Source organism: Rhinatrema bivittatum, chromosome 8 (genome assembly GCF_901001135.1).
Source record: "Rhinatrema bivittatum chromosome 8, aRhiBiv1.1, whole genome shotgun sequence".
NCBI lineage: Eukaryota > Metazoa > Chordata > Amphibia > Gymnophiona > Rhinatrematidae > Rhinatrema > Rhinatrema bivittatum.
In genome coordinates, this window is record NC_042622.1 from 194,435,906 (window position 1) to 194,449,255 (window position 13,350).

Genomic DNA, 13,350 nt, shown 5'->3' on the forward strand with positions numbered 1-13,350 from the left:
CCTTCGGTTGGAATCTTTCACAAATTCTGTGACTGCAGGCTTATTTTTATCTGATGTGACTTGGTCATATTTAGTTCATTTGTGTCTGAAAGTTGGTGGTGACATTGTTCAGCTGGAGCCCTGGGTAAGTAAACTATTTCAGTGTTCAGGAAAAAAATTAGGTCAGTTAGAAAAGAACCAACATTGTAAGTAACACGGGAGATATACTGATAAAGCCAGTGCCCACTAGCACATTCCTAAAATTGCCTTCTGTCCAAAGGAAGCTGTCAATAAATGGATAAAGAAAATGGAAGATCTTGGGAGAACAAGATGGCTGCCAACTGATCCGCATGCTGAAGAAAGCTCTCTGACTCGTTTTCCTATTATTTTTACAAAGAGAACGCTGAAAATAAGTAAGGTACAGTTGGCATAAAGTGCCCAACACATAAGCTCCAGATACCTACCTGGAAATTATCACACTGATAATATTAAAAATAACTGAAAATCACATGTACTTCACATGTGCTTCATCCATGAGTCATGTATCAATAGGTAATATATATCATTATTCAACTAGTTTTTAACATTTCTATGTTACCGAATACTACTGGCACCTTTTTTGTAAAGTACTAACTATACCCTACTATGTGTGCCTTTTTTATAAACCGTTATGATGGTAAATAACTTAATGACGGTATAGAAAAACATTTTAAATAAATAAATAAATATTCATTTTCCCTCATTAAAAATGATCACACAAAGAGGAAGGCTCGGCTGAGGGAGATATCAAGCTCTTCCCCCATGCCTGAGCGTTTGCAACCGCAGATTGAAACCTTCTTTGCGGCACCCCTAATTTCGACACCGAAGGGGAGAGCCACTGTGTGCAGACTGACGCTGAGCGTTCGCCATCTACACTGGCTGAGGCAATATCTTTAAGCCCCGGCAAATCAAACATACTTCCACTGCCTGCTCTTCAGTATTGGAGATTCCTGATGTGAGTAGCATTGTTATATCTGAAGCCCCGAGAAGGGAAATCTTTTTGGTTTTCCCTTCGGTGAACCTATCTGGAACGGATTCCAAGGGCCTCCCTCCTGCCTTAAAATGGCCTGGGACTGTTGAAAGTGGAAACAGCACTATGGAAAAAGGAGATGAGAGAGCCCAGGTATGTCCCACGCCAATTTCAGTATTTGAGAAATCTAAAGAGATAACCTTAGGGACTGTATGGTCTGCGATAATTGCAGTTGAGAAAGCCATAACATCTTTAACAGCTGGAATTATGGAAAATAATTGACGAGTTCTGGCAACAGAAAATCAAGTTGGCCGGTTGGATACTAAAGTTATGGAATTGGATACAAGAATTTCTAATATAGAAACGATTCAACACAAGCTGGTTCAATCAGATATTGTTTTTTCAAAGAAAATGGAAAATCTGGAAAATACTCTACAAAGTTTAAATTTAAGGATTTTGAATTTTCCTTACATTAAGATGCTTCCTCCTAAGGAAATATTAAAGAGCTATTTAACGCAGATTCTCAAATTTCCACCTGAAGCTGTGCTAATGATAACCAAGGCTATATTTTTATTTAAATCAGAAGGAGATATACCAAAGGTTCCGGAATCTATTTCATCTACAAATATATCTGAGCTATTAGAGTTGTCCCAAGAGACGGTTATTCAGAATAGAGCTACCTTATTAATAACTTTTGCATGCATATCTGAGAGAAATTCAGTTTTAAAGTTTTTTCTTCGGAATCGTCATCTGCTGTTTCATGGTCAAAAAGTTTGGATTTTTCCAGACATCACTAGAACAACGCAAGAACAGAAGAGGAGATTTCTCACCATGAAAATGGAAGCTTTAAGTAAAGGCGCAAAATTCGATTTGAGATTTCCATGCAAATGTTTGCTTAGTTATCAAAATTCTAATTATATGTTCTATGAATCATCTCAGCTACGGGTATTCCTGGACTCTCATTCCTAATGGTCCCTAGGTCTGGTTCGGTATAATATTGTTTGGGGGTGTGGGATCAGGATTATTTCTTGTAGGATTTAATATTTCCTGAATAATTGCTCTGTTGTAATTTTGTTCTCCCCTAAATTTCTTGATATTTAATAAGACCAGGTATTTGGGGAGATTACATTTTGTGACATTTCATTGTCTGTATATTACAAAGTTTGATTTGGCTTATTTTTCTGGAACAAGTACTACTTGTGAATATCATGAAAAATTCAATAAAGAAAAAATTAAAGAAAAAAAAAAAAAGGAAAATCATGTGCATTGAAAAACATCTGAGAGATTATTCAGGCATCTGTAGTGCTAAGCTGAGCGTGCATCAAGCAGTCACAGTGGTGGGGTAGACACAATCCGGAGACGCTGGAGTTAGTGGGGCAGAATGGGCAATAGGTATCCTGCTGAGTAAGTTTGTCTTCGTTATGGAAGATCTTGAATGCGCAGAGTTCTAGAGCCACACAAGTCCTGCAGAACAATGGAATTTGTGTAAATGGTAATTAATGCCTTTATTGACCCAGCATAAAAGAGAAAAAGATACGGTACAGTGTTTCTCAAATTTAGTTTTCAGTAGAGGACCATCTAGCGTTGAGCTCAATTTTCTGGCCCCCTTTCACTTTTTTGTGGTGTGGCAAGCCGGCAGCAGTGGTGCTCTTCCTCCTTCTGGTGTCTAATCACCCCCCCCCCCACTCTCATGACCCCTTTCAGCCCTTGAGCCCCCTTTCTTCTGTCACTCTCATCTAGTTCTCCAGCTCCCCTCCTGTTTCTCACACTCTCTCTGGATTCCTCTGCCTTTGGCCCTCTCATATCTCCCATTTCTCCGGTTTTTGTTTCCCTCTCACTTCACCAGCTCCCTCAATTTTCCCTCGGGCAGCCCTCCATGTGTGTGTGTGTGTGTGTGTGTGTGTGACGCTGGCCTGGTTTTTGGTTAACCAAGCCAGAGCACGGCATTTGGTTCTTCAGCTGGCACTTCTCTTGGTAAAGTTTGGAGAACTGGTGATGTCTCAGCGGTCCCCTTCATGACCTGCCACGGACACCGGTTCAGGAGCCAGCGAGTTAACGATGGCGTTTGGAGATCACATGAGTGCCTCCTGATGAGGATAGTCTTGCAGAAAGAGAGAGAGAGCTTTTTATGCTTTTGGTACAGTAACTTACATCCACATACATGACAAGACTTATATGGTAGTAGTGTTTGTCCACATGTATGAGGTAAACAAAAACCCCCAAAACTTATGAGTGCTAATAAATTATCACATTTATCAAAATCATTCTTGTTACCATTGGGACCCCTGTTGTTTGAGACACTTATTCAGGGCCAGTTCTTCAATTGGACAAACGAGGCGGTCACCTAGGATACCAAAATTTGGGGGAGGCAGATTAACTCTGGAACCTGCAGGTGCTGCTTGCCCACATTTAAAGTCTGGCACCACGAGATAAAAGGGAATGGATATTGGGTAGACATGGATGGATAGGGACGGAGAGGAAGCTGGGTGGGTGGGGGTGAAAAGGGGGCAAAGAGTGTGCTGAGCGCAAGGAGTGAAGGGGAGAGAAGGAAAGGGGATGCTGAGCAGGAGGTGGAGGAGAAGAGAGATGCTGGACCAGGGGTATAGAAAGAAGAATGCTGGGCGCCATGGACAGTGAGCAAAGGCAGGGGGGATGCTGAGCGCAGGATGACAGAGGGGAATGCGGTGCCAGAGCTGCCACCGAAAGGCCGGCGTGCAAGGGGGAAGGCACAAGAATGAAAGTTGGCCTAGGGTCCCTAATCTCCCTGCACTGATTAGCAAATTCTTCACTTTATTCCACCAAGGGATAAACAACATACAACGTGCGCAGACATTTACTCAGCTCCTGCTTTCATTTGCCATTTCCTCGTTCATTTGCACAAGCCGTAGGCATTAGCTTGACTCCTGAGTATTAATGGCCGCTGAGGGCTGCTGTTCCCTGATTGATATGGCTTTGGGCACAGATGGATGGATGGTTGTGTTCATTCGCTTGTTTCCGGTAAAAGTGACTCCCCAGAAATGAAAGGACTTGTACCCCTCTGGTGGTTATGCCTTCGTTATTTCTTTCCTTCCTTACAGGTCTTTCTCTCTGTGTGTTCCCTCGTCTTCCAGCACAATTAAAATGATCCTTACCGTGCAAGTCCCAGGAAAGGCAGAACATTTAGAGAGAGCGAGAGAGATTGTGGTATTATTTTTTGAATCAATATAAACTTTAAGCGGAGTGTGAAGAGACCCATGTCCTTTACACTGGCTCTGCTTCCATTTGTTGTCTGACAAATGAGATTATTATACCATTTGCCCAGTAGGTGCAGTAAGCAGTATCTTGAATTGGTAAATAAAATGGCAAATATTTGCACATAGCCCAACTTGAAAGGAAGTTGGAGAAGTACAGAAAATGACATGTTCATTTTTTCTTCACACCTATAAGGGTACAGCTTCAGTGGGGCTTGAACCAGTATTTCTACAGTGAGGCAGGGACCTTCCCTAACTTCTGAGCCGTTTGATCTGGGCTTCCCAAGTCTGTCCTAGGGACCTTACACCCCAGTCACATTTTCAGAATATCCACAATGAGTATGCATGAGATGAATTTGCATGTATCCTGTGGAATCTCATGCATGTTCATTGTGGAATGGATATTCTGAAAACCCAACGGCTGTGGAGCCAGCAGGACAGGTTTGGGAAACCTTGAGTTAGGTAGCCCTGGCAATCCTGCAAGTCATGAACATGGTGATACCGTGTCCTCTTTCCCCCCTCCTCCCGAGGGAACAGACTGATCCAGGAAGCAGGAGGAAGGACAGACTCCCAGCAGTTAGCAGGCTGCTTGCTCAGGACCGCCACGGCTGTTGCTAAGCTTCAGCATTCTTCCTAACGATGAGATGAAGCTCTGCTACTAATTTCCCCGTTTTCCTGCCTTTCTGGTGCCTTCAGCCCATTGGTTACTGTGGTCTGCTGTGTGCTTTGACCTAAGAGTCTGCACTCATTTTGTCTGACTGACCCTGTTGAATAAACCTGGCTGGGAACCTGATATGACTAGGCTTGGTGCTAGGATTTTCAGCAGTTATTCAGAAACAGACAGACAGTGATGGTGGCTAAGAACTGTAAGGCTTTTCTAATCTCCCCATTTTACTGTTGCAGTGCCATAGACTCCATGCATCCTTTCTAATCTCCCCATTTTACTGTTGCAGTGCCATAGACTCCATGCATTCTTTCTAATCTCCCCATTTTACTGTTGCAGTGCCATAGACTCCATGCATCCTTTCTAATCTCCCCATTTTACTGTTGCAGTGCCATAGACTCCATGCATTCTTTCTAATCTCCCCATTTTACTGTTGCAGTGCCATAGACTCCATGCATTCTTTCTAATCTCCCCATTTTACTGTTGCAGTGCCATAGACTCCATGCATTCTTTCTAATCTCCCCATTTTACTGTTGCAGTGCCATAGACTCCATGCATTCTTTCTAATCTCCCCATTTTACTGTTGCAGTGCCATAGACTCCATGCATTCTTTCTAATCTCCCCATTTTACTGTTGCAGTGCCATAGACTCCATGCATCCTTTCTAATCTCCCCATTTTACTGTTGCAGTGCCATAGACTCCATGCATCCTTTCTAATCTCCCCATTTTACTGTTGCAGTGCCATAGACTCCATGCATCCTTTCTAATCTCCCCATTTTACTGTTGCAGTGCCATAGACTCCATGCATTCTTTCTAATCTCCCCATTTTACTGTTGCAGTGCCATAGACTCCATGCATCCTTTCTAATCTCCCCATTTTACTGTTGCAGTGCCATAGACTCCATGCATCCTTTCTAATCTCCCCATTTTACTGTTGCAGTGCCATAGACTCCATGCATCCTTTCTAATCTCCCCATTTTACTGTTGCAGTGCCATAGACTCCATGCATCCTTTCTAATCTCCCCATTTTACTGTTGCAGTGCCATAGACTCCATGCATCCTTTCTAATCTCCCCATTTTACTGTTGCAGTGCCATAGACTCCATGCATCCTTTCTAATCTCCCCATTTTACTGTTGCAGTGCCATAGACTCCATGCATTCTTTCTAATCTCCCCATTTTACTGTTGCAGTGCCATAGACTCCATGCATCCTTTCTAATCTCCCCATTTTACTGTTGCAGTGCCATAGACTCCATGCATTCTTTCTAATCTCCCCATTTTACTGTTGCAGTGCCATAGACTCCATGCATCCTTTCTAATCTCCCCATTTTACTGTTGCAGTGCCATAGACTCCATGCATTCTTTCTAATCTCCCCATTTTACTGTTGCAGTGCCATAGACTCCATGCATTCTTTCTAATCTCCCCATTTTACTGTTGCAGTGCCATAGACTCCATGCATCCTTTCTAATCTCCCCATTTTACTGTTGCAGTGCCATAGACTCCATGCATCCTTTCTAATCTCCCCATTTTACTGTTGCAGTGCCATAGACTCCATGCATTCTTTCTAATCTCCCCATTTTACTGTTGCAGTGCCATAGACTCCATGCATTCTTTCTAATCTCCCCATTTTACTGTTGCAGTGCCATAGACTCCATGCATTCTTTCTAATCTCCCCATTTTACTGTTGCAGTGCCATAGACTCCATGCATTCTTTCTAATCTCCCCATTTTACTGTTGCAGTGCCATAGACTCCATGCATTCTTTCTAATCTCCCCATTTTACTGTTGCAGTGCCATAGACTCCATGCATTCTTTCTAATCTCCCCATTTTACTGTTGCAGTGCCATAGACTCCATGCATCCTTTCTAATCTCCCCATTTTACTGTTGCAGTGCCATAGACTCCATGCATACAGGATAACTTTAAAACAGCTGCGTGCACCCCATGTACACGGGTCTATGGGTGTGCGGAAATCTACTCTTGTATTTTATAATCTGTGCATATACGATTTACATGGGATATGAAATATGTGCAAAGCTACCCAACAACCTGCGCACGTACGTAAAAAAAAAACAAAAAAACGTGAATACGTATTGCACTTATAAGTTCCAACTTATACATCTAAGCAGTGGCTTACAGCTACTTAGCCAGATACATTTTAAAAACACTATTTATCTGGCTAAGTCAGATTTCCGGATAAGTCTTAAATAATGTCACTTATCTGGATATGTAGCTCTGTTTGAGACTTATCTATGTATCTTATTTAGCTGGATAAGTAGCACTTTTAAGACGTTTATGATCACCTACTCCAGAAAACGAGAAAGTGTAAATAATATGCAAGTAAGCTGCCAAAGCTACACATGTAAATCTCTTATAAAATAGCAACTTACATGCGTAAATGTTAGCCCTGCCTGGGACTGCTCCTTTTATACATGTGTAGATTTAATCGTGCGCCCGCACTGATGCGTAGGTTTCTAAAATAGCGTGTATGTGAGTATGTGCTATTTACATGTGGATATGCTGACTCTTATGCCCACAATCTTTGAAAATTCAGTTTTAGGATCCTCTGTGCTTATCCTTTTCATGTTCTGCCTTTCAGGCACTTCAAAGCAGATCACATTCAGGTACTGTAGGTATTTCCCTATCTCCCAGAGGGCTCACAGTCTTACGTTTTTGTAACCTGAGGCAGTGCAGGGTAAAGTGACTTGCCCAGGGCTGTAAGGAGCACCAGCAGAATTTGAACTCTGACTTTCCTGGTTTGCAGCTCCCTGCTCTGACCACTAGGCTATGGGGTTGGCTTGACGACTCAAGGGTAGTGCTGTGTACTGCCCTATGGAGGACTTGGGTTTGATTCCTGGATCTGGTTTTCCATCGCTTGGCTCAGCTAGGGTATGGGTTGCTGAAAAAAAAGCTATGGTCAGAGCCCCCCCCTTGCAGGGCTCCAGAATGAGCCATGGAGCCTGGGCCCCAGTCCAGGACCATTGTTGCGATAAACTGGGCAAAGGGAGCTGGGAGAAGGAATAAAATAGAGGGAAAAAAAATCCACAGGTAGTGGCATGAGAAAATGAAGGCTCACAGTGCTGCAGAATGACAGAGGCTGGTTTTAACTGAGTTAGAAGCTAGAGCAGGAGCAAAACTTCTGTCCAAAAAAAAAAATCTGAATTAATAACTCTTTTCTCTATAATTCTGGGGTGATTTTGTAGGTGAGATGCACCTAGCTGCTGTCTCACTGTTTCAGCCCCTTCCTGAGTCTATTGAGGATCTGGGGCATCACTTCCCAATAAACTCCCAATGAACGACCCACTCGCACTGTCAACAAAGGCACCCTCTCCATTCCCCCTTTGAAAAAAGCCCACCTCTCCTCTACTAGGGACCGTGCACTATCCATTGCAGGCCCTAAACAATGGAACGCCCTCCCTACCACTCTCAGGCTAGAGCCATGTTACGCCAAGTTCAGAAAAAAACTTAAAACATGGCTCTTCCGACAAGCCTACCCTGATTGAGTACACCGACTTCTGCAAGTATCTTGCCTACGCCTTGTATATTCCTGTAAATAGTCCGTTGCAGTTTTTATTTATTGCTTTAATTCCTCCACCTCCTGCTCTTTGTATACTCCTCCTTGTTCGCCCTCCCTGTTCATTGTAATTTCTACCTTTAAAGTTACATTGTAAACCGGTATGATGTATGCATACTAATACCGGTATATAAAAGTTTTTAAATAAATAAATAAATAAATAAAATAAATAAAATAAATAAATAAACTCCTTGTATGGGTTTGGGGGGGAGGGGATGGGGTAGGAGAGATAGGAGTGGAAAGCATCGCTTGAGATAGATTACTCGTTTTGTTAATGCACATCGATCCGTAAATTATTATAAACTTTTGAATTGAAAAGTAACTTTTTTTTTCCTTGCGAATGCACAGCCTTACATTTTACAGCTGTACAATCCGTGGTGGGGATTCGGGTGGCGGGGGGAGAGAGTTTCACCCCTCTCTTCGGTTTAAAGCCAGAATTAAGAGGCCACACAGGCCTCAGGGTCAATCTCAATGTCCTGATCCTCCAAACAGGCACAGTTAACCACTGGGATGCCGGGGTTCAGTCGGCAGGAAGGAGGACAGGCATCCGGGGCCCTAGGTGCGATCTGGGTGGGTATCCGGTCACCGTCTCTCAGATCCAATCAGTCTCTCTCCCTCAATAGTACTCGCCTCTGAAGGTCCCAGTAATGACGCCTTCCAATGGCAGAAAAGAGCAGGCAACAAAATATTTACTGTAACTTTAAAAACAGAGGATCCAAGCCAAAAGAGCAAAAAATCTTAAGAATACAAAGAAGGATGAAAACTCCCAAGTGCCTCAGACTCTTCCTCCATCTTTTAGTCTCTGAGTCAATGTCCCTTTCCCAGTGATGGGGAAAAATAGAACAAAAAAAAATCTCTTCTCCAAAACAGGGAGGTGGGGGTGGGGTAAACCCCCCTCCTGTCCAAGATCAAGGAACATCTTCTCCAAAATACAGTTCTCTTCCTCACTGGGCAGCTGGTTCCACTCTCCTGTAACTGATTGCGGAGCACAGAAGGCCCGATCCTTGTCCCCTCAGGCAGGGGGGGTAACAGCCCCCCCCCCCCGAGCTGGAAGCAGGTCACAATAACCAACTCTCGTAAGTGTCAAAAACCCTTCTGCTTCGCTTCTCCTCTCAACTGGACAGTCCTTCTTCTAGGTCTGTGAAGGCAACTGGACAGCAGGGGAGTGGCCTGAATTTGGGGATCCACAAAATTCACTCCTCTCCCTTCCAAAAAAAACCAAACAAACAAACCACAGACTGCAACCAACTACGCCTTGAGCATGCTGAACCCAGGTTATACACGGGGAGCTTGACCAATCCCAACACCTGGGGTGGGGAAAACCCTTAGCGCTGCTCTCAGAAAAATTGTAAAACTTTCTCCCTAAAACAGTAAGGGAGCAAAGCACTCTTTACATGGGAGGAAGGGACACTGCTGGCCCATTGGCATCTCCATACGAGTATTGCCCTGTAACTGGAAACATGCGGGTGGCAGAAAGAGATGCCTAGCCTAAGGAACGTGCCGGCTCATTTTGTGACCCTTTAAAAGTATTGTGTTGGGAAGAGGAATTATTTTCGCGGAGGCGGCAGGCGATAACACGGTTCAACTATGAAGGTGGAGGCCTCCGAGTCCTTGGGTGGTTTTCTCTCTCCCTTCGCCGTAAGGACTGGCAGGTGAATTGCGGCCTGTGGCGGGATCTGGCGGTGGGCCGCTGCAGACCATTTTACTTCTGCCTGCTCCCAGAATTCTCCCAAGCACCAGAAAGGTACAAGGAATTGGCTTCTGAAATTCTGCATTTTTCTTTGGAAATTTGGGCCATTTTGTTTGTCCTTCTAAGTTCCTGACAGCATGACCCAGGATAATATGTCCAGAGTTGATAACCAGGATGTGTTTGACTTCTGAGCTCCAACTAGTGGTATGAGCAATCTGGTAGGAGTCCAACCCCCCCGATGATGCCTTAGGTAAAATAAATCAGTAGCATAACCGGCCTCTGTAGCAGATATTCCACAATGCGCTTGCAGTATATTTTGCCTGTGTACAGTGATTAGGAGGATGATCAGGCACAGTGAGTGGTGAGTATTACCAGTGGTTGCTTTGCACGATATTGCTCCTGCGCGCTCATTCACAGTCTTGGGTTCTTGCCACTGACCCAGCTGTAGATGACTCAGACCTTCTGGGATACCCGCATATGTAACCCACTAACTTTTTCCATTTGGAAGTCCCAGCTATCCCTGCTTTTGCAGCTTCTTTTCAGGTGTTCAGATATCAAATTGAATCCCTTTTTTTTTTTTTTTTAAAGGAAAAATTACTTTAAAAAAAATGTAAGCCGGTTAATATCCACTGTCTTACATTCTGGATTTAAATTCAGTTGTTAAACTGAATCCCTCTAATTTGAGAGTAATCTCTCCTGGGCTGAACAACTTAGGTTCTGTAACTCGGGGGGGGGGGGGGGGGGGGGTTCTGCATTTTATTATTTTATAACATCTGCTGAACAAATGCCAAATCAGTTATTCATTTCCGATGAATCCAGCTCTGAAACTGGGCCCAGAGTGAGCTTTAACTCTTCCCATCCTTCTGGTCTTCCTTTCTGGTCCAACTATCTTGCTTTCCTGATCAAGAGATGAATGAAAGTGGTGTTCAGCCAATAAGAAAAACATCATGCAATTAACCAACTTAAAAGTAAAACTATCTCCACATGCCCGGCAAAGCAAGAAAACCAAATAAACCTAAAAAAAGAACAAATAAAAAATTGCATGCCATAACCAAACCCATGAACCCACCTGGCTGCATGGAACTAAACCAGGGAGAGGCAGTGTCGATCCTGGGGTGCCACAACCAGGTCTAGTTTCCAGGATATCCACCATGAATGCACAGGAGGTAGATTTGCATTGCACTACCTCCACTGTAGGCAAATATATATATATCTCATGCATATTCATGGTGGATGGCCTGAAAACCCGACCTGCTTGTTTCACTCCAGAACTGGAGCTGCCTAGCCCTGGACTAAACCGAACTTCTGATCTGTTCTCTCAACTTTCCTCTGATGCTTGAGCTTGTTTTTCCTATGTTTTGAGGAGTGGATTCCAGAGGGAATGACATTTCTGTAATCTTTCCTTTCTCTTCACTGCGCATCTTCTCAAAACTCTTGTTAAGCAGCTCCCCAGATCACAAATCCATTACCGTGAATTTCCTTCCTATTTGTGGCAACAATTATTTGGGCTAATACAGAGATCGTCTTGTGCTCTCTTCAATCTCTCTACCATGCTTGCTCCACGTTTGAGGAAGCCGTTTCAATGCATCTGTCAGCCTATATGTAAAAGAAAAAAAAAAGAATTTCTTAATTGCGTTACTCTTGAGTTTAACCACTTAGAGCAGATCCTCCTCGTTGAGGCTCCGGCTCACAGTAAATGAGAATTTGATTATGTGCGCTGCATGCTTGGCAGCGAGGCATACGAATGTATTCCAGAGGGGCTGAAAAGCTTTTTGCGCAATAATAAAGGGTGTACACGAATTCTTCCCTGGAACATTCTTCATTCATTCTTAGAGCATTTCAGTAGAGAAAACAGTTTGACAGTATTTTGACACACGGCTCTGAAATGATTGCAGTATCTATGGCTAATGCAGTAATGACTGAACACAACCGTTGAGTAATCATTAAGGCAGCAACTATTAAATTGTCCCTTGGAAGCAGTAAATATGTGTCATTCCACGCAGGAATGTCGCTGGACATAATGTCACCGTGGCTGCTGGTGGAGAGGGGGGAGAGGGGTCCTCTCTGTTAATGCAGATGGCCTGCTGCTTAGAGCAGCTGTTCGGGGCTGGGCGTGTACCTACATTCCTCTGCTGCTGGATGTTAAGGATTTGGGTTTTTTGTTTTTTTTTAAAGAGTTGATTTCAGTACTGCAAAATTCCAAATAATTTGGGGGTGGGTGTCCCATTTGCAGCTGTAGACAAGCTACTTCCCAGGAACGGACTTAGGGCATGGATTCAGTGCTGGTGCCATGAAACCCTCCTCTTCCCCCTGCCCCTCCATCCCGCGGGAAAACCACCCTCCCCCTCCCAGACCACCACCTCTCCAGCAGCAATCCTCACAGTGAAATCAATGCGGGGGGGGCTAAGCCTGTGCTCATAGGCTCCGCCTTCTTCTGGGCTTCCATGCGGAGGGCGGGGCCTGTGAGCGCAGGCTTGGCGCTCGCGTTTACTTCACTGTGAGGATTTGCTGCTGGGGCCGGGAGCCAAGATCTTGGAGGAGGTCCCGAGGCAATAGTGGCAGCGAGCTGGGCAGGATGGGTTGGGGGGGGGGGGGGAACGACAGGAAATTTGTCGCTTCCCACACGTTGCTGACCTGGGCACAGGCCTAATTAGCCTGTACTGAAATCCAAGCCTGATGCTTCCTGTAAGTATTCAGGGCCCAGATGAACAGAGGAGGAATAGCCAGTTAAGAAGTGTTCACTTGTTTAACATTTTGGATTTTAATTGACTTTTAGTGCAGAACCTTTGGCATATCTCTGTTTTAAGGTTTTCCTGTAATTGTAAGTAGTAATAAAATGATGTGAAATACGTTAGTACTTGTGGCCAGGGCTGTCACGCTTAGTTAAAGCCAAACAAAGGCCCTTTTTATTTTTCCCTATCCATCTTCATTAAGGGTTTCCAGTTCAGCTGAAACCTACCCTATCTGGGCCGTGGTGCTATGAACTTTCATTTGCAGCTATCTGTGGTTCTTCCCCCTTCCCCCCCCCCCTCCCATCTAGCCCCAGCCATTGCAGTGACAATCCTCTGACAATGAAGCACGAACTGTGGTTCCCTCTGGAATGTGGCCGAGTGCACTCTGGGGCCAGTCAGGTGGTGTCACTGTTGCATAACAGCTGGGACAGGTGAGTTAGGTGCATCCACTGTGGTTGCAACGCACAGGTCTAAG

General features: G+C 44.3%; 1 protein-coding gene across 1 annotated transcript in view; it reads left to right on the top strand.

Annotated features, from left to right (window-relative positions):
- The window catches only part of LRRC75A (leucine rich repeat containing 75A), a 290,685-nt gene that overhangs the window by 168,830 nt on the left and 108,505 nt on the right, over positions 1-13,350 (top strand). The gene's annotated exons all lie outside the window — the stretch shown is intronic.